Source organism: Protopterus annectens, chromosome 17.part0 (assembly GCF_019279795.1).
Source record: "Protopterus annectens isolate FY-2018-M chromosome 17.part0, PAN1.0, whole genome shotgun sequence".
Classification (NCBI taxonomy): Eukaryota; Metazoa; Chordata; order Ceratodontiformes; family Protopteridae; genus Protopterus; species Protopterus annectens.
This window is the reverse complement of record NC_056751.1, coordinates 655,339,050-655,360,052: the sequence shown is the minus strand read 5'-3', so window position 1 is coordinate 655,360,052 and position 21,003 is coordinate 655,339,050.

Sequence of the window (21,003 nt, the reverse complement as noted above, 5' to 3'; positions counted from 1 at the left end):
ACATTCATACAGTTACTGCAGCAGGACTGCTGGGATATACACACAATTATACTGCAACAGTCAACAGTTACCAACATGTTACTACTTATACACATCTATGTAGTCACCCTGTGCATCAGCAACGTGTTTACCTTTACCTGCACCGATGTTGTTGTATGCAGGAGGTGGCGCAGTGTCATCATATGCACAGGGTGTGGGTTAGGTATGCCCAAGCCGACCACTGGTAACACCAATTGACATGTGTGTGTATGTGTGTTTGTGAGGGGCAGCAGTACAGGGTGGACCGTTGTTGGTGCAGTGTGTGTGTGTATGTGTTTGCCCTAGGTGTTAGGTTTCTGCATGTGTGTAAGCACACACACAGTCCCACATAATGGCTGCCATGTACAGGGTTTTGTGGACAGCCACAGACTGCACCTGTCAGGTCATCCAGATCAGTGTCTGTGGGCACGGACACGGTACCTGTGCCTGGCAGGGGTGCTACGGGCCGTATCCGGTACTAACCCAGACTGGGTACTGTCATCGGAAGCAGGGGTGTGTTGACTGGACACAGTTCCCTGTTGGGACTGTCCAGAGCCACGTGCACGTGGTCTCCTGGGGCGTCTGGATGACAGCACAGACCCAGCATTGCTGGGGCTGGTGCTGGCACTTGAGGCGCGAGTGGGCCTGTTGTCGTCATGGCCACTGCCAGCTGGTGCTCTTGCTGGCATACGGCCACGTCGACGTCGCAAACGCACACCATCGCCCTGGCCCATGGACATCTGGTTGTGGAACAGCTGTTCTATGCCCCCACAACGTCTGTCAACGACATCTGTGAAGTTACGGATAGCATTCGCAACATCACGCATGCCGTCTGTCATGGCTATGCGACATGCTCTCAGCTCCCTCAGACCCTGCCTGGTGTACCTTTCCATACGTGCCTGTGCCTGCATGACAGTTCTAAACATAGTGGAGGTTGACATACCTCCTTGGGCACGTCGGCCAGAGGCAGTCCGGCCACGGATGCCCCCACGGGAACCCATGGGCGACTGTCTGCATGGTACCATTGGAGGCCCCTGCTCATGGCTGCCTTGTGGGGATGCATGTACCACAGGTACCACATTACCCTGATCTATGCCCACTGCTGACTGTCCATCACCTAGGGACAATGGTGACAAAGGATGTAACGGCAGGATGACTGTGCGCATTGACGGGGTTGAAAGCTGTGTACTGTCAATTGGCTGACCAATGGCGGACCCAGACACACCTTCCTGCACCATTACAGACATTTCATCATCATCAGTACCTGGGGCCCAAGATTCAGGTTCCCTGCTGCAGGTCACCAGAGCAGCACCAGAACCTACGGGAGGAAAACATGGAACACAGATTACAGTCTCAATACATATTTGAAAGAGATGCACTTCAATACTAATGCACACATTCAGAAATGGACACATGCACTCATGGACACTAACACACATGCACACTTGGGCACAGGCACACTTTCACACATGCACACCCCACAGTAAACACACACATCAGTACCGTGTTACACTACTCAATTTACTACCTGTCAATTACAGTTATTGTGAACACAGTCACCAGCATGTCTACTACAGAGTTACACTACTCTTCCTAGTTTTATAAATTGTTTTACAGATAATGTTAAAAAGACTCACCAGCATGTATGGCCTGCCTCATTGCTAGATGGGAGTGACCTGGAAGTGTGAAGAGATTAATGTCAGTGGGCACATGTGTGCCATTCGTTTTGCACATGATACAGTACAGTAGTACACTAGTTCCCTTATACACATCAGCTGCACATCATGTCTGTATATATATCATGATGACAGATACATACCACATGCACACCTTATGCGTGCATGAAGTAACAGCGTACAGAACAGTCATATGTACATACCAGGAGTTAACTCTAATCTCACCCTTATCTCTCTTCAAACATCAACTCAAACTGTACTTCTAAAACCACTGGCTTTGTTCTTCTTGGAGTCCAGGCTAACGTCTCTCTCCCTACCCTCTCTTCACCTTTAACCCCTCATTGTGCATAGAAACTAGCTTCTACCCTGTTTCTTTCACCTTGATGTCCTTCTATGCTCTGACCTACTTCTCCCATCCCTCCCACCTCCTCTTGACTGTCTTCCTTCTTTACCTCACTTCCCTTCTTGACTCCTGCCTCTTCCATATCATTGTATCTGTCATACTCCTTCTACTTCTCTACCCTTCTGAGCCCTAACTATTATGTATACGGCTTTTGCCTTATTGCATAACCGTTATGCTTTAGGTAGGATTGCTTTGAAACCAACGGTACATTGTGTATGACTCTAAACTGTTTGACTTCCTTACATGTATGTTGATTTAATTAACAGGCTGGTGTACAATTCTATTATGTTGGCTGTCTGTATTAACAACTTGTCTGTCTGCCTTTATTACGTTATGTGTGGAGCTTTTCTCCACAGGCCTCTACTGAAAATGAACTTATATCCAGCTAGACTATCCGGGTCAACAAATGTAAAAGTAATAACAATAAATGAATATGGCATTTTACCTGCACGCTCGCTGTCTTGCTGCTGTGTGGATCCAACCTCCATCAGGATGCATGATTGTTGCTGTTGTTGTGGGACTGGATCCACAACACTTAGCAGTAGCCCCTCTTGTCTGGTGAGGGGGGGATGTGTGGCCACCCCCCCACCTGTGGCAACCTGTTGCCTGCGGATATCTGCAGCACGCTGGCGGACATTTCTTATCAAATCACTGCAGTGATGTCTCACCTGCTCATATGTCCTATCATGCATGCCAACATCATTTATCCTGCTAACGAGGTTTTTCCACAGTGCAGACCTCTCCTGCTGATTCTGGGTGGTGCGTGAGAACAGGATGGCATAGTCACGCACCAGGCTCTGGTGGATCACGTCATCCTCTGCAGCAGAGTAGGCAGGATTCCTATTTGGTGCCATGTCTATCTGGAAAGGTACACAAACAGGTTATCAGCATAGTATCTCAACAATACATGGTACACATTCTATACAGGGAGTGTTAACTTCTACTTATTACTGCTTGGTTAAAACCTGATTACAGTGTAGCTATCATTCTATGTCATTTGTACTAAGTACTTGGCCTTCAGACCGGTTGTTTTACATTAGGGAGGTTGGTGGCAAGCACTGTGGTGGCAGGACACATATCCTTCATCCATTGAAGTTGGGAACTGCTGATTGTGGGCCCAGTGTACAAGTGTATTACTTCTGGTATGGGCAGTTGGCCTTCAGGCCAGTTATTTAACATTAACGAGGTCTGTGGTCTGCACTCGTGTGTGACAATAGGCTGTACTCTGCCATTCATAGCTGGGGACATCTGGTTTCAGGTTTATAGTGCCTGCATATCTGAGCTGTATCTTACTGACATTGCTACACCTTGTTTGTTGTAGCAAACACTACATCCAGGCCTCCTGGATCTACCTTTGTTTATATGCTTGTTATCTGTTAGCTTGTTATTTCACTGGTATGCTACTTCCACATAGTACACATCTTCTCAACACATCTGTGACTCACTACTGATATCTGCATTGCTTACTGTACGTACTTCCATGTTACACATGACAGCAAGTGACTGCTTGTCATTGTTGCATTTACTTAATTGTGACACATTGCACTTAGGTTACCTGGCATTTGCTCACTGACACTTTTATATCAGTCAGCAGTTGTAGGTGATGTCAGTACACCCTCACTCCCCACTGGAAATTGTTTTCAATCATTAGTGATTACAGAGTTCACAATAGTATTCTAGCATGTCCAGAGGTAAGTTGTCAGTTCCCTCCCCAGTCCAGCTGGTGAGTGTGGTACTCCAGAGACAATGTTAGAACAGATGCATGTACACAGACAACCCCCTCCTCCTAACAACAAATTCAAACTCATGTGAGTGACGCAACCATATACCAGACTGGAGGCTAGGCTCTGTCTACTCAATACCGCCATAACCAGTCAGGTGGCAAAGGGGATCACTCACTACACTTCCAGTGTCACGTAGACCTACCACAACAGCGGACCTAACACATGATCACACATGATCATACTTGTAGGCTCAGACCACAGCTCTGCCTATGCAGCAGAGACCTCCTAAGCAGACATCCAGGCAACCACTACCACATAAACGAACATGTGCAACACATATCACACAAAGCCAATGTGCTGAACACTCACAGCCATTAACAGTTAACAACACACCTCATACACCTGTACTAGGTGCCTCTATCATCAGGCACACTCACATCACGTTCACCAGGCTTAACGAGGTGAGGGTCACGGTGTGCAGCCTGTCAGGCACTATGACCTGCCACATAACACAAACACTCAGGTAACCCCAAGGCAGGTACAGGTATGACTCAGTCAATGTCCATGCTGCTGTGAATGGCCTGACACATTCCTCCCTGGACTACATGACATGAGACATTACAGAGCTCTCTGAGCACGTAGCCCGAGACAGTTTGACCCTGACCTTGAGTAGCATCCTACCCTGACCTAGAACGATGCCACAATATCAAGGCACGATGATCCCTTCCAACAATTGACTGACATACTGGTGTCATTCACAGGTGTGCCAATGCCTGCCATCTTGGGGTGGTATGCTTTGCTAGGGACAGCTTGAACCTGTCACCACAGTCCTATTGACATTTGGCGGAGCCTCCTGCTACACCCATAGTGCCTGTAATAGGCAAGGCTCATAAGGCAAAACCACATCCATTTGTATCACAAAGGATGAGGAAGTAAGAGTGATGCTACTCAACACTGGACGTCTAGACCCAAGGATGCATGCACTCAAAACCCTACCTAGCATTCTGGACATCGATATCTTTGCAGTAACATGAACCTGTTTCAGGTTTCACAGGAGCACACCAGTACTACCATGTTATAGCTGTTACCATTCTTGTCGGCCCCAACACTTGAACAAGGGAGGGGGAGTATCAGCATTCAATGCAGATTCCCACGCCTCCACATTGGTGGCACAGTACAACATAGGTGTTAGGCCATTGAGTACAGAAGACGTAGTTGGGGACCTGGGGAAGAAACATGGTAGCGGTCTGTCATTTGTCTACCACATGGCCAACATGGATTGACAGACATGCTATATAGCCCAGCTAATCATGAGTGATTCACATGTATGGCAGGGGAGGTCATTGTGCCTCTTTACTCATCCATCATCAGGCCTATAATTGTGTACAATGCACCTTTTGGGATGTACCTAACCAGACACCTACAGCAACTGGTACAGGACAACAGTACATCATCAAGGGGATGCAATGGCTCACACAGATGTCATATGCTGCCCAGGTAAAGTGAATCCAGCTGGACTCAGTGGCATACTGCCTGTTCAGAGGCAATCTGTGCGTGCCATATACAGCCATGTCCTACCTAGCAGTAATGAACGTGATGCACCTCAGGCAATCAGAGTCCCATACAGCCACATGCTCAGGAGAGCTGGACCTCAGCACTGACATACATGGACATGCTGGAGGGCATATTCCTAACCAAGAGGCTCCCTTCACTCTGTAATGAGCTCACACTACTGGTTAGGGAGAGTCCCTCATTGACTCTCTTCCATAGGAATCTGGATGAGTGGATGGAGATCATAGTTGTACCCCAGGTATCACTTCTATGTCACTGTTAGACAGAGGCACAGTATACTAAAGTCGGACAAGGGCATAGCAGCATAACTTGTAATTGGGTGGCAAAAGACAAACACATTCTACTAGGCTTACCAATGCCCTAGGGCAAATAGCCTAGTATGAACCTATGAACTGTTCATTCTCAACTGTTCGAGCTCATTACAGAGTGAAGGGAGCCTCTCGGTTAGGAAGATGCCCTACCCGCATGTCCATGTATGTTCTATTCAGTCGCTTACCGCTTGCTCAGAGGTGACCTTTGCCTAACATACAAGGCCATGTCAAACCCAGATTTGATGAATATGCTTCACCTCAAAAAATCTAGATCCATCAGAGCCACAACGGCGGGAGACTTAAACCTCGACACGGCTATTAATAGGACGTGCTGGAGGGATAGATTCATCACCCAAAGACTCCCTATGCTGTGGAACAAAATCCCGGTATATGTGAGGCAGAGCACCTCGCTGACCTTGTTCAAGAGAAATCTTGACCAATGGATGGGAGATCGCAGATATACCCCAGGGATTACCTCAGTGTCATGTCACTGCTCAACAGAGGCACAGCAAAATAATGGGTATAGTTCCTCATACTAAAGGGGTGGCGTAAGCCACAAAACGATGGGCTAGGCTTGTAAATGCCCTTGGGCAGATAGCCTAGTATGAACCTATGAACATGTGTGTACTGCTATAGTACTTCTGCCATATGTTGCATGTGTGTGTGTTGTGGGGGATGCACAGGTAATGGCCAGATACTTCTGCACAGGTGACACGTCTGACACATTCTCGGTGTTCATCCACACATACTGGATGTGTGCTGCCATCCAACCCTGTGATGTGGACACACATTACTCAGCCTGGATATACATATCCGAACAACACCACAAGCACAGTACACTACCTTGCTATGTATGCATGTAATTACACAGTTATTCAGTAGTTATGACAGTGATGCTATCCATGCAGCCCACTGGGCCAGTGGAAGCCACAACACACACCACCAGCACCTTTGCATATGCTTACCACAGACATCCCACATACTGCATGTACTGTGCACACAGATATCTAACCCAGAACAACTGCACACCACTTATTAATCCTGTCCAGTGGACTACAGATACAGGCATATTGTATAACAATAGTAGGAGGCTACTGCAGCACAGGGCAGATTCACATGATGGGAAGGCATCTGTTGTCTGCAGTGTTAAGATGCTTCACATTCACCAAATGCACAGATATTGGCAACATTGTTGCAGACAGTTTAGGTGCAGGTACCCCCCCCCATTGTCCTACACACGTGTTATTAGTTATCCCAGATGACTGTAACCTCCATATCCTCTCACATGTCCAGGTGAGAGCCACCCTCATCATTGCAGAACACATATCATCACTGTTACGAAATGGTATCCCTGGATGTGTGCTACATTCACCCTTGGAGGGTATAGCACCACATGACAGACTGATATTAATCCCTGGCCATACTACAGGATATGTACCTGAACAGTGCCATACATACACAGTGGTCCCACACCAATGAGGAGGAACCTCTACTGACCCTGGGAACTACTGCATCATATGCACAACTGGCCTTGTGTTCTAAGCTATGGAAGTGTTAGTTATGGCCCATATGTACAACAATATTACATATGTTTATATTTCATGACTATGTACACACAACCTATCTCATGGACATACCTATAGATAGTGAACTATGATACATTTGGAGGTGTCACAGTATACACAGGATTAACCTGCTACTTTGCATTACCTGTGTTTGTGGCAGCTGTTGCTGTGCCAGTGGTGCTGCTTGCTGCTTGCTCCTTGCTGCTTGCTGCTTGCTGCTGCTTTTGCTGCTGGCAGTCCTAATATTTGTTTTGTTGTTTTCTTTGTCTCTCTCTTTCTCCGTAGTGTTTGTGCAATGAATGTATTGCGTGAGTGTAGTGTGGGTACTCAATGCTTTTGTAGGTATCTGCATAGGTCCATGTGATGGCCTCTGCACCAATTGTAAGGCAGCATTTGCTAATTGCATGCAGCTGGGTGTGTACTGATTGCATGTCTCACTGTGATTTCAGGACACTGCTATAAAAGGGTATGTGAGATAGGCGTTGCCCTTTCAGATTGTAGGGCGTGGACCATGCTGGTATGCTGTTGACAGTGTTTTGTGAGTGTGAAGGTTAGTACATCTCCCATGCTTCATGCTGTGTTGTAGATTCAGGTTGCTGCATTTATCTTGCCTGTTCCTGTAGTGAGTGTGTATGCATACTGACACCTACAACTATATGTCATATGTATTGCTATATAAATATATATATATCTGTGTACATATACATACTTTCATATATGTACATTAGCTGACATTATTGGGTACAAGCTAACAATTAGCAGGGCTGTTTCTGTTAACACTACACTAGTATGGGAATCCAGTAATTGGGACTATAAAAGTCTGCATGACATGCTTTGGGTAGTAGACATACTATATTGCCTTTATCTTCATTCCTACTATTACATGTTCCACTTATTTAGCACTATATTCCTGTATGAGAGTCATGGCTTAGTGGTAGGTCATACAGACTAGTGTTACAATGGTCCTGTGGTAGGGCCTACTAGTATGCTCATATTCTGCTTTTGAGTTGAGTACAGGACCTGTCAATCAAAATGCTTAGGCCACCTTTAAGCAGTTAGAAGGGTAAGTAGGTCACACAGGGGTCAGGCTGTGTTGCAGATTCAGGTTGCTGCAATTATGTTCACTGTTTCCTGTAGTGAGTGTGTATGGCTACTGAGACCTACAACTATATTTCATATGTATTAATATATATTTATATATATGTATGTGTAGATATACATACCTTCACATATGTACATTACCTTACGTTATTATGTACGAGCTAACAGGTAGCAGGGCTGTTTCTGTTCACACTGAACTAGTATGGGAATCCAGTAATTTGGCCATTAAAACTCTACCTGACATGCTTTGGATAGTACATCTCCTATATTGCCTTTATACTGATTCCTACTATTACATGTTATATTTATTTTAGCAGTATGTTCTTGTAAAGCAGGCATGGCTTAGTGGTAGGTCATACAGACTAATGTTTCCAAGGTCCTGTGTTCGGGACTGACAGTGGGAATTTATTTTTCTTTGCAAACTTTCAAACTGAGTACAGGACCTGTCAATCAAAGTGCCATAAAGGCACTTTTAAGCACTTTAAACCAGGTCTGCTTTCGTTGCGGAGCCCACGCACTGGCGGTGAGCTCCGCTAACACAAGCACACCCGCTAATTTCTTTGAAAGAAAAGAAAAGGGGTGACAGGAAAGTGGTGAAAAGGGGTCACAAAGAGGGTAAGACAGTAGGGAAACAAGCGTGGGATTTGCAGGAGGGATGTAGGTAAGGCCCATAGATGCCCATGTCTTTGGCAGCAACAGCTGTGCATTTCCATGTATTTTGGTGAGACATTGGAAACCTTTCACCCCTGAGAGAGGTGTCAGGACAACATTAATATTTGTTGTAGAGCCAATTGTAATTAACTGTTTCAATGTCAAGCAGACATGTGCGACATGGACAGCTATGTATGGGGCGTAATTTTTTTGTGGGTACAGAGTGCCCTTTTTTTTCAGGTGAGAGTGGTATGTCAGGTGAAGGAAGTCGGTATAGCTGGGGAGGTAGGTTGGGTAGGTTAACAGACAAGACAGACAAGACGCATACAGGGGCGGTGTATGACACACGTGGGGGGGTTACACAATTGATGGGGACGGAGGTTGGGATTTCCAAGATGCATGAGCCCACAGATGGCAACAGTGGAACTGATATCCCCACCCATAGGCAGTTGCCACTGTTCCTTCACAGCCCAGGACGGGGCTGTGCTGGGGGCTGTGTAGGCGGGGCAATGGCCGGGGCTGTTAGCTGTGCCACACGAGCCTCAAGCTGGTGTAGGCACCCAAGAACAGTGTCTTGGATCTCCCTTCGCACCACAGACTGGACACCGCGGAGGGTGAGTGGACGAACCCCTCCGGCCACACTTGCAGAGGGGGGACCGGCCCCATCCCCTGCAGCGCTTCCACCCGAAGGTGGCACAGGGCCACCGGAGGGGGGTCCAGCCTGGGCACTAGTGCCAGGTGCAGGCGCCAGCTGAGGTGGGAGAGGTGGGTCCGCTGGGACCCACCTTCCCAAGCGTTCTAGGTGTGTGAGTTGTTATGTTAGTTTGGGTTAGTGGCATTTTATTCCATTCAGATTAGTTGTAACAGCATGCATTGGTATTCCCATCAAACAAACACCCAGATATTAACACCATTGAACAAGGGGCATATCAATATCACATGCATTATTTGAACAGAAATACACAGTCAAACAACATGCAGGGTTGATTAATGGCAACAGGCCATCAGATTTGCAGGTATGAACAGGGCACATGCGAACAGACATGCATATATTTTTGAAACGGACAAATGTCCATGATTAATGAAATGTTCACATACCATTATTTAGTGGGTGTTGTTATATGGAATTATAGGGTTGGGCGGAGATAGAAAGTGATGACACATTCATATGTTACACATTGATATACATTTGTAATAGGTACACAATTAAGTTGAGGCTGATGTTTCAAAATAAATTTTATTTGACTGTCAAGCTACACCTGTTACAAATACATCACTATCCTACTTATTTTGAATTTTATCAGATACATCATCCTGCTACACTTTGATGACAGGACAGGGGACAACTATGGCTGTTTAGTCTGTCAGATAATCATTCATTCTATCTGCAAATTGTTTACTGTGATCACCATATACAGCATTTGGCCTAGACATTCCAGATTCTGACACACTGAAATCAGTTTGGGATATTAAGTTGTACTTCCCACATGCATTTAGTTCTGTAGAAACACACTGGGGCTACTATATTCAGGGGTTATTACTACTTTATTTATTCATACATGACCCTTTCTGTCACTCTCACACATCCTGCAACTTCACAGTTCAGGTTGGTACTTCTAGGCTTTGTTCACATGTTAGACTGGTGGTGATTCAAACACTTTCCAACAGCCTCACTTCTGTCATGATTCAGCATTTCAACAGGGGATATATCTCACATATGACTACCTCAGATTCTAAAGCTGTACTCTTGGGACTACTGCAGGTTACACTATATTTAATTCATGGTGGGACATCTGTATTACAGCACTGTTTAATTCTATCAATTATATTTCCAGTTACACTTGCATACTGATGAACTTGTTGCAGCCATACCTGCAGACTTACAATTCCTGCTTGCACATTATATTACTTTTAATCAATACACTGCAGTGTTCTGATACATGCTACAGTACAATATTTATTTACAAGTAATGGGTGGGGTTACTAACCTGCATGGTGGCACAGCCGCACCAGCCTACGGCCATACATCTCGTGATTCACAGAGCGGACACCTGCAGCTGTAATACGAAAGAATATTGGACTTAACATCTCCATGGTATCGGCCAGTTGAAATCCTTACATACATAAGCAAAATGTAACTTACTCAGTAGTGGGGCGTTGGGCATATCCCGGGCCTCCTGGATCCATTCGGTCAATTGGTCTTCCTTGCGTCGCTTCAGGTCCACATGGTGGTGACGGACCTGCTCACCAGTGCGTGGAATGCCAGTAGCACTGATCAGATCACGAGCCAACTGGTCCCATGCCTCTGCCCTATACGCTCCCCATGAGACCTGGCCCTGCATGAGTTGGGCCTCGTGATGATGGACAAGGAGCCAGACCATGTATCTGGACTCCTCAACGCCCCAACGCTGTGCTTGAAAGCAACGTCCCTCACCTACTCCACTCATTCTAACTGCAGGTCTGTTCTACAATCGTTTCTGCTGTGTATTCCCGCCTATGGGGCTTATATATGCCGCTTTTCCCGCACATTTCTCTGATTGGCCGTTTTGGAATTGTATCTACTTCACTGAAAATGCTTTATCATGCTCCATTCTGGATTTTATCCCATATATATGCTATTTCTGCCTTTCTAGGTATTGCTGTCATGGCTTAGTGGTTTAGTACCTTGACTCTAGTGCATGATATCCTGGGTTCGAATCTGACAACTGATTTTTGATTTTCCTGAAAGATATGAGTTGAGGACCTGTCAATCAAACATGCCAAAAGCACTTTTAAGCACTTAAAACCAGGTCTGCGCTCGTTTGCGCGGAGGTAATGCATGCACACTGGCAGTTAGCTTGTGGGAGCGGCGCGCAAATGGTGTGCGCTGGGATAAACCTTAATTGGCTAGTGACACACATGTTCAGCTAAGCACAGCTAGTTGCAAACGGTTTCAGCCTATTAAACCGGTGCTTAGCAATGGGCACGCAGTTTGCAGCTTTTTAAACACTACTCAGCTACGGGCACTCCGTCTCACAGCAGCTTAGCTATCAGTACATTTCTGACTATTTTTATTCTTGTGTTACTTCGGAATATATGCTCCATTTCATTCCATTTTACAAAAGGGAATACATTTACATTTGTACAATACTGTCAGGGGGCTTTTTCATGCTTATTTACAAAAAAAAAAAGGTTGTTGTGGGGGCTCGAACCCTGCCTGCCTACTCTTAGGCCGGCAACTCTACCACTAAGCTATTACTTCTTGGCTTACTTTGCATATTTAGTTCTTATATCCTTTTCCACTGACTGCTAACTGTGATTGCGCTAGTAGCGCACCCAGCACACAGTAGCAAACATTTACGGGTTTAAAAAAAAAAAAGGTTTTAATTTAATTTTATAACATCTCTTCTCTTTATACAGTGATGGTCTATCGGGGCATGTGTTGTGTAGTGTGTTTATTCACATTTCCATGGCCTCTCGTGGCTGTTTACTTTCAGCCATTCTAGTCTTCGGGCGTGTCCGCTTGCAGGGCTTAGCCTACAGACACGCCCCCTACTCTCTTACACGGACCGTGTAAGAGTTACTAGTGTGATTCAGCATGCCTCATGCACCTCATGCATATGCATGACATGCTGACATCACACAGTTTAACTGCAGCCTCCGTGTAAGAGTTATAACTCTTACACGGAGGCTTCCTGAATTTGGCCCCTGGATTATAATGATGAGTCTTTATTTTTGACTATTGGCTGTAAAGACTTGTATACTGTGATACCTGTGGACTTGGGTATTGAGTGAGTAACTGACTTGAACAGATCTAAATGTTGTCCAGAAAGGGAAGTTGGATTAATTGAGGGCTTGTTGGATTTAATTTTTAATAACAATTATTTTATGTTTAATGGTAACTATTACTTACAAAAATCAGGAGTTACGATGGGTTCCCCATGTGGCGCCAGTTTTGTGAACCTAGTTATTGCCCACTTGGAACAATCTTATGTTTTTAATGACAGCAACCCTTATAGGAAAGCAATAGATTACTATACAAGATTTTTGGATGATATTTTCATGTTATTTAATCGTACAATCGTTGAAATTGAAGAATTTATGTTACATCTCAATGGGTCCACCCAATTTTTGCAATTTACACACGATATAGGAGAAGAATCCATTAGTTATTTGGATGTTTACCTTTACAAGGACAGGAACATGCAATCATTCAAAGCCAGGATACATAGGCAGCCAAACTATTCCAACTCTTTCCTCCACTTTTTGAGCTGTCATCCTTACCAACAGAGAAGATCAGTGGTGAAAGGGCAGTTGGTAAGGGCAGCTAGGATAGTGTCGGACAAGTTGGAATTCCATTCAGAGTGCCAAGTATTTTAGAATATGTTTCTGAATAGGGGGTGCCCTTCTCATTTATTGGACAACTTAGTATCTGAGATTAGTCAGAAAAAAGTTAATGGTTGTTTCCATCCGATTCTTGCTCCAAAACCCCAGTTGGTGGATACACGAGATTTAAATAATGAATCCATTCAGGCTGATGAAACTGACCCTTTCAGGATAACTTTTATTTTTACTTATAGTCTTGATGCATCCATTATTAAGAGGATTATTTTTAAGAATTGGAACTTATTAAAGTTGGACAGGGATTTGGCCTCCATAGTGGATCCTACCCCTCGGATCACGTTTAGAAGGGGTGCCAATCTCAAGAACCTGTTGGAAAGAGTGAAACCAACTTTTCACTAGAACTGTGTGTATGTTTAAATGTGAGAGTTGCCCATATTGTAAGTACATATGTACAGGACAGACTTTAACTATTAGGGACAAGAAGTATTCTATTAACCGGAGGTTTAATTGCTTGTCCAAGGGTGTGGTGTATTTGGCTACTTGTGTACTCTGCCCCTGTTTCTATATTGGGAAGACTGATTGGAGACTCAGGGACAGGGTCTATGAGCATGTATACAGTATCAAAAGATCCAAAGTTTAGAATGCTTTAGCGAAACACATACACGAGTACCCACAACATAGATTTACCTTTCAAATTATAGATCAGGTACAACATGACCCTAGAGGAGGTCTTTTTAACTTACTATTGGAAATCCGTGAGCTAATTTGGCAATTAAGGGTTAATGCTTATAGCCCTCTAGGCTTGAATGATCTTTGTTCCCTATTTTATGTTCTTAAATATAGGAGCCGGCAGAGATAGGTTTACCAGCATTTTGGCTTATTCTGGGTTATAGAGTGACCTCTAGCATTGATAATGTAAATAATTTTTATAATTTTTATGTTATTTATGTAATTTTCCAGATCAATTTTAGGGCATATATTTGATTACATTATTTCTCACATTATTATTCTTTTCAAAATATGTTTATATAGTATTTTATAGAAACCACTGTGCAATTTTCCATAACAGTTTTGTGGTTTTAGGTATGCTTGTGTGGTATTTTGCAAGAAAGTTAAAGGTAGTTGATCCCTGGTCTCTATTAGAATTTCATGTGTATTTGTAGCATATATTTACAACATAACTTTTCAATATTTTAACATATTTATATTTATATACTTCAAGTATATTTTAATGATTTCATAGTTGTTTCTGATATTATTACATCCATGTCCTCTTATTTATAACTATTAACTATGTTAATCTATTTTTGTCTACATTCATTTGGAACAGCTTTTTTACACTTTAACAATGTGCTTCATAATATACATTTTATACTTTTTATAGCAAGCATTTGGATGAATTACATGTGTAGTGCAATTTTTAGGAATATCGATGCATTTAATATGATTTTATTTGTTGGGTGCACTTTAAAGCTTTACTTGATTAAATTATTCAAGGGAGTGCTTCCTATTTAAGGTTAACTCCATTTTTTGCTGTCTGAAGAAGTTTTAATGAATGGAGCAAAATGGAAGCGCTAACTCAATAAAGTGTCTTTTTAGTAGATTAATTTCAAGTCTGCTGCGTTTATTTAGACTCCTAGTTAATCTGTCTAAGCATCTAAGTACAAAGCAATGATCATTGCAACTAGACAGAGGTCACTTAATCTCCCTCTCATGCAATTTCCCGTTGTGCTTTGTTGTATATAAACTCCAGCAGAAGTACTATTCACTGGAAATGAAAAGTATTATTCTTGAGGCTTTGAAGGAGATGGAGGCTATAACAATTGAGGAATGGGATATGTATAAAGTGGCATTACTAGAAAGAATCAAAGAGAAAGTACAAACTGCTAAACTAAATAGTAAAAATCTTAGAGCTAGTTTGCTACAAAATATCAGGAAGCTCCAGATGTTAGGATGAATGATGAATGGGGAGAAAGCAAGAAAGCTCTCTGGAATGAAGCAGTAATTTCAGGAATGAGAGGATAATAGAATTATCTGTTTAGGTCAGACCATCCAAGGATTATATTTTTAATAACCCGTCAAAGAGCCTGTGAGTACTGGCTGTGAGATTTAGGCAGCAATGCCATGAGAGAGGCAACTGGTATAAGTTTAATCCCAAAATACAAGTGAGCCAGGGTTCTAATCTAGCACATACCAAACTGGGGGGCAGGGTTGTTGTAATTGTTATGGTCTTTACCTCACTGAAACAAAGTATAGGGTTTGATTCTGACCTCTGACCATTATCTGGGTATTGACAAGGCTTGTAATAGTCTGAAAACTAACTGCCTAGTCTTAAAAAATATTGATGCTTGATATACTGATTAAGGTACAGAGTTTGAGTCTCACCTTTGGTACTGAAATTAGTTAGGCTTACAACAGCTTGTTAAGAAAGCTAATCTAGTAATTAGCTATGAACTTAGAGGTGGGAGGTTTGCATACCACTTAAGGTATTTGCCTTACAGACACAGAAAACAGGGTTTGATTCTCACATAGGATAATTGGCTAAGCTTAAAATGGCCCACAGGGGTAATTAGTCTAGTAGTAATCTATGAGCCTTTGAACCTAAAGGACTCTGTACAGGATACAGTAGTCACCCACCTAACTCAAATACATAAGGTGTTTGTTGATTACTACTCAGCATTGCACAAGTAAGAAGGACAAATAGATAGATCCTTGCATTAGATAAGGAAATACTTGGCCCATCTCAGTGTTAGGACACTACAGGTTTAAGATATCAGGGATACATCTAAGGAAATATACCCAGCAGAGACAAAGAAGATGGTGAAGTACCTAGCTCATGGAAAATCCGCCACTTTCAGATGGCATTCCAATAGAGATTGGAAAATTGAATGTTGAAAAGGGTATTTAGATATGGTTAAAGCTATTCAATGATATGCTCCATACACATATGACCTCAGCCTCCTTGAAATATGCTGTGGTTGTCTAGAAAATGTTCATTTGAAACATTAATGTCTAAAGTGACAAACCAACTAAGAAGATGGAAATTGCTTAATCTGGAACTTGACCAAAGGTTGCATATGTTGCATTGGCATGGACTTTCAGAGATATTGTTTTAGGTCAAGCATTCTGGTACCCTGTCAAAGGGAAAAGTTTAGTTCAACTTATCAAATTAATAGAGGATTTCTTGGGGAGGGAGGGAGGGTTCACCAAATGTGGCCTGGAATAAACTGGCATTACCTAAAGAACAGAGAGGAATAGCAACTCCAGCATTAGGTAAATACAATCCAGCCACAACACTGTATTTTCTTTGGTGATGTTAGGTGGGGCAATATAGAGCTAGGTGGAAAGAGATGATAATGGAAAATGATGTGTCAATAGAGGGTAGAGACATTCTGAATGCTTTCTGGGGAAATGAGGGGGAGCTAATATATTCTAATTCTCTCAGAGTGTTAAAAAAAGTGGGAACTGTTCAGGAGGAAAAAAAATGCAATCTTGGAAGCAAAAGCTGTTCCCCACTGGGACCATGACAGAAGAAAATCATTAAAAAAAAAAAGATTGATTGGTACTGAAAAAGCTATAACACAGGAATTAATTATTGGAATCAGTTGTTTTTCCTAGGTAAAATAATTATGTGGGATAAAGCCATACAACAGTGCAGTCCTCAGACATGAGTAAAATTGATGTCTGAGAGCCATAGAAGGAGGGCAAAACTTACTAAATGGGACATGATTCTGGAAGAAAATGGACAAATGTTTAATTGGATGATGGAGACTAGGGGCAATAGAATAGGCTCCAAGAGCCTGAATTCCCAAGTGATGGTACGGCTAGCATTCATTCATGAAAGAGTGTTACAGAAGGATAGGAAGGTATGGCAAACATAAGTTAATTCAAGAATATCACCAAAGGAATGCAAGAGGACTTTGTTAATGCCTAGGAGAGTAATAAAAGTAAGCAGATATAGACTTTTTTGGTGGAGAAGTCTGCATCATTGTTTAACCCTAGAGAGTTAGGAGCTAATATAGTATGTTGGATGTGTAAAAGTGCAGAAAGTGGCACTTGAGGCCATATTTTCCTGGAGCTATAGACAGCTAAATGGCTCTAAAGTGAGGGCAGAGTAAATTATTTCCCAATTAGCTGGGAAGGTACTGACATTGACAAAAAAAAGTTGTTTTTCACAGGAGTAGAGGAAGAGGGTGAAATTTCACAGAGGTATGAAAATATAATATAGTTGCTAATGCTGGTTGCTAAAAAAGAAACAAGGAGCAGAAAACTCCTATGGAACCCACACTGGGGGGGGGGGTGGAGTTAATCGGAAGAATAAGAAGGGAGGAAGGGGAAGCCGAAAGGCAAAAGCCAGACCAGATTGGAACATGATGGTGTCTCTGGATTAAATACCTAGACCGCCATCAACTTAATCAACAAAAATAGTTAATATGGATATAGAATAGATAGGAGAATGAGGAAGTCTGAGGAGTCAAAGTTGTTGTTATGAGGGCTTAAATATAATAAATTTGACAGTAAAAGCTCTATGACCAAAAAACAGAGTCAAGAACTTAAATACCCTAGCAAATGACACCAGCCAGGATAAAAGGTAAATAGGGATAGTTTGAATTTGAGTTATAAGAGATCTGATGTCTCTGCATAAGGTGATATTGTTTCACATAAGTGAATCGTATACTCAATTATTTTTACTTTGTTTTCTGTTCATTAAAAATGGATATCCTTTGAGAAATATTGTCCCTGTTGATGCTGGGCCAAGCAAGAATGTATAAATGGGAAGATAAGTACTAATTATAACCTGCTAACTGTCAAACAGAGATGGAAAAAGAACACCATGTACGTCTACTGCGGAGAACAGTTGCTAATGATCCAAAAGGAAAAATAAATGTTATATTATATATTAAAAAGGAACTAAAGCACTATCTAATAGAGTTAACTTGTACTTGTTTTCATGATAAGGGCTAGTAAACTCACTATATTATACTGCTCACCTAATTAATAAACTTGTTCAACTTTGAAGATTCTTTTATGCATATATTGTAAATATATGATTTAACTGCTGTTTTCACTGCTCAGTACAGATGTATGTCTTTTACTGTACATCTTGTACTAAAAGCTTTCTATTGTTGTTTGCTTCTGTTTATTTTGTTTATAATCACAGTACATTTTTACTCATTGTAAAAGGATATCTAGGTGCCTATACCCAGATTGTGACTGAAAAGGGTCTCCGTACCATCCTACCCACCTTTTTATCAAAATGAAATCAATAAATATTGAAGTTGCTGTACTCTAGTCAATGGTTCTCTAGCCTAGTGGGAATAACCTTGTCAACAAAAAGGGGTCTATGTCATAACATCGAAGTGTCAAAACTTTGAATGTTAGAACATCATACTGGAAACCTCGAAGACTGACAATATCAAAACCACGGAACATTGAATTCTTTCCCAGGGAAAGAATTTGGTGGGCCATTTCCACGGGTTTGCTATTTCCTCCACTGTGGTGCGATTTTGGAGTTAAAAACAACAAGCGACACTAGAAACCAAGAACCAAAATACTGGCGTGGGCACTCCACAATAACCATGGCTCGAACAGGAAAAAATATTTTATTGCAAATCCACAGATCACAATTCCAAACGTCGATGTAGAGATCAGTGTTTAGTGTGATTTTTATACTCACATAGTCTATTATACTAGATACTTAGATGATTTGTTTCTTTTATGGAATGGTCCAAAGGATGACATCCAATTATTTATTGATTATATCAATAGCACCACCGAGTTCTTAAAATTTACTCACAATATTAGTGATAGTGGTATTGCATATTTAGACACATTCATCAGTCATTCTGAGGAAGGTTTTGTTTCACAAATATATAGGAAAGAGACATTTTCTAATGATTATATTGAATTTAATAGTAATCACCCATTATATGTTTTCAAAAATGTTTTTAAGGGCCAGTGTATTAGGGCCGTTCGATTGTCTTCCACTAGAGATATTTTGGATAAAGAACTTGAACTATTGATGATTATGTTCAGCATTAGAGGCTATCCTTTTAAATTATTAACAGATACATTAGAATATGTTAGACAGGAATGGGGGAATAAGTATACCCCCTTATTAGGTAAGAACTCTGTCAATGTTAAAAAAGATCAGTACTTATCTAATAGCCACACCAATCGAGTGTGTGTTTTGATGTATTCACCTTATGTTAATTACATTATGAATATTGTTAAGCAGCATTGGAATTTAATTATGGTGAATGACGATACAGCTTCTATTTTGGGTAGTCAACCCAGATTTGCATTTAAGACTGGACCCAACATCAAAAAGTTGCTTGAAAAAAGTGTCAAAACAGCTAGGTAATAAAAAGAAAGTGCAAGGAACCAAAAAATGTGGGCGATGTAAACAATGTAGTGCAATCAATGAAGTAGAAAGTATTGTATTGGAAGATATCAATAACACACATATAAGATGCAGTGCGGGCAATTGCAACACTTCACATGTTGTTTACATCACAACGTGCAATGCCTGCCCTGCCTTTTATATAGGGAAGACAGAGAGACAGTTCAAGAGACGGATCTATGAACATATATACAGGATAAAAGTGAAGGATAAAAATAATGCATTGTATAGACATTTCTCTGTCAAAGGAGATAAACATCAATTCAAGTTCACCTTAATAGATCAGGTTGATGTTTCACCATATGGAGGGAATTGGAAAGCATTATTGGCCAGCAAAGAAAGCAAATGGCAAATTATTACTGACGCTACAAGATCTCCTGGTTTAAATGAATACATTAGTATTAAGCCATTTCTTATTATGGCATAGCTCATGTCTTATGTTTTATATATGTTTCTACATATGATGTATTTTTATATAGATTTTTTATATAGATTTTCACATATGATGCATTTTTAGTAATTTTTAGTAATTATTTTTAACATTATTCATTCATTGTTGACATCATAGAGTAAAGGGAAATAATTTATTATTGAGGTAATGTCTCTTTAAATTTTAAATGTTTTTTATACACAGTTTTGGCGCCAAAGAGGTTATTTAAATGGTGTTTTTAAAAATGTAAGAATGGTTCTGAGGAAGTCTGTACTGTATACAGATGAAAGCGCTTAACTGATCTCTACATCGACGTTTGGAATTGTGACCTGTGGATTTGCAATATATTTTTTCCTGTTCGAGTCGTGGTTATTGTGGAGTGCCCACACCAGTATTTTGGTTTTTGCGATCTTGGAGTTGGTATATTTAAGTAGGGAGGTGTGGGGGGCACAGCTCCCCACATTGGGGGGTGTGGGGGGCAAACCCCCCTACATTAGAAATAGTTTGTAGTGTTTGTGTGTTTCCTGTTTTGTACTGGAGCAGCAATTATTTTCCCAGGGAAAAAATTACTGTTCTCAGTCTTCGGGGTTTTCAGCTTTCGTGGTTTTGGGTTTGATGTTATAACATTTGAAGTTTTGACACTTCAATGTTATAATATAGACCCAACAAAATTATAGATAGATAGATAGATAGATAGATAGATAGATAGATAGATAGATAGATAGATAGATAGATAAATGATGACACACAAAATGGCAGCCTGATCCAGAAATGTTTAAAGGAAGTTCACTGTGCCTTGACACATACCAGTTTTGTATACAATCAT